The sequence below is a fragment of the Chinchilla lanigera genome, unplaced genomic scaffold, assembly GCF_000276665.1.
Source record: "Chinchilla lanigera isolate Chin_1 unplaced genomic scaffold, ChiLan1.0 scaffold00011, whole genome shotgun sequence".
Taxonomy (NCBI): domain Eukaryota; kingdom Metazoa; phylum Chordata; class Mammalia; order Rodentia; family Chinchillidae; genus Chinchilla; species Chinchilla lanigera.
Window position 1 is genome coordinate 20213487 of NW_004955412.1, and position 1704 is coordinate 20215190.

At 54.2% G+C, this 1704-nt stretch overlaps 2 protein-coding genes across 4 annotated transcripts in view; one reads left to right on the forward strand and one right to left on the reverse strand.

The window, feature by feature from the left end:
• Window positions 1-1704, reverse strand: part of Dpagt1 (dolichyl-phosphate (UDP-N-acetylglucosamine) N-acetylglucosaminephosphotransferase 1 (GlcNAc-1-P transferase)) — a 12494-nt gene that overhangs the window by 8106 nt on the left and 2684 nt on the right. The gene's annotated exons all lie outside the window — the stretch shown is intronic.
• C2cd2l (C2CD2-like) overlaps window positions 1429-1704 on the forward strand; it is a gene marked incomplete in the record, with an annotated part of 17346 nt that continues 17070 nt past the window's right edge. The window contains 1 exon segment of one of the 2 annotated variants that reach the window (XM_005378305.2): window positions 1429-1704. 2 annotated transcript variants of the gene reach the window in all.

The following is a 1704-nucleotide window of genomic DNA, read 5'->3' on the forward strand; positions in this document are numbered from 1 at the left end:
TTTTTTTTTTTTTTTTTTTTTTTTTGAGGGGTAGATTTTTGAGGCCAGAGTTTGGGCAGTGTACCTACAACATCATTTCTTGAGAGCTTGTTGAGATAACCCATATTTGGTTTGGGTTACAGGTGTGTACCACTATGCCCAGCTTTTTTTTTTTTTTCTTTTTTTTTTTGTGGGGGGCAGTTTGGTTTTCTTTTCTCCGGTACCAGGAATTGAACTCACGACCTTGTGCTTGCCAGGCAGGCGCTGTGCCGCTGAGCTAAATCCCCAGCCCCTTTCCTTTGTTTTTGAGATGCATCGCTGGTTGCCTGGGTTGATCACCAGCTTCTCAGCTCAAATGATTTTTTTTTCCCTTGATTGTTTCAGAAAGGGTCTCACTATGCCATTCAGCCTGGCCTTGAACTCACTATGTAGTTCAGGCTGGCCTCAAACTCACAACAATCTTGGAGTGCTGGGATTATAGGCGTATGCCACGGTGAGCCACTGTGCTCAGGTCAAGTGATCTTTTTGCCTTAGCCTTTCAAATAACTAAAACTATACAGGTGTGGGCTCCTACACCCAGCAGGATATCATGTATTTGGATGGTAAGGTCTTCTGGTCAACCCTCTCCCCCACCCAACCCCCTACATACTACTGGGGTTTAAACCTACGACATTCCCAACTCTTTTGAGACAGGGTCTTGTTAAACTGCCCGGGCTCTGGCCTCTAACTTGCAAGCCTCCTGCTTCAGCCTCCTCAGTGGCTGGGATTCAGGCCTGCACCACCCAGACCAAGTCTTATTCCAACACTACACTGCCAGTTCCCCTCTCCTTACCACCCTCTCTACACGTGCTCCACAGGCAGGAGCTGTTACTATGGAAATGTACTGTATTATTTTTAAAAGCAGACGCAGCCCCAGGCTTGGGAAATATCTCCAGAACAAACCCACACTAACGTGGAGGTTAATGAGGGTGTTCCTGGATCCCAGCTCCAAGGGTGAGGGCGGTAATGGTGGTGAAGGGAATTCAGTGACCCATGTTCTATTTTCAACCTCTACCAAGTTCAGGTTCTGCTTTCTCTTGGTGGATGTCAGCGGCTCTCTAACTGGGAAGGATGCCTTGCACCTTCCTAACCAGCGCTAAGCTTCAGCCAGGAAATGTGAACCTAGAAGCTGCTGAGCTTGGGGTTATTGGGAGAAGGCGGTGATATCCACAGGGGTCACCTCCTTTTTAAGCCGACAGGCGTCCAACCTGAGGAAATCTAAGAAGCATATGGGAAAGCAGGCAGCATCTTAGTTAAGTGAAATTACTCTCGTCTTGCGTTCCAGTGAGGGGTTGCACCCCGACTGCAGGATGGAGCCTTTGCCGCTCACTGCTCCCAGCTGGCCCAGCCCCGCCCGGCGCGGGTGCGGCTCCTTTAAGGGTGGGTGGGGGCGGGGCGCCGGCGGTGTTGTCAGTGTCAGCTCTGCGCACGCAGCCCTCCCGGAGCCGGTGCCGGCCGCGAGTCCCGGCGTCTCTGCAGACGCGTCCCCGCCCGGCTCCGGCGGGCCCGGCCGTGGGAGGAGTCGGGTGCTGGCCCGCGACTAGCCGGAGTCGGGACGCTGGACCAGGCGGCAAGGGACTCGGACCCCGAAGACAGGGCCCTAGCATCGCGGCTGCCGAGCTCCTCTCTCCGATCGGGGGCACCCACTAGTCCCGGGCACAGCCCCGGGGCGCCCCCGAGCCCGCG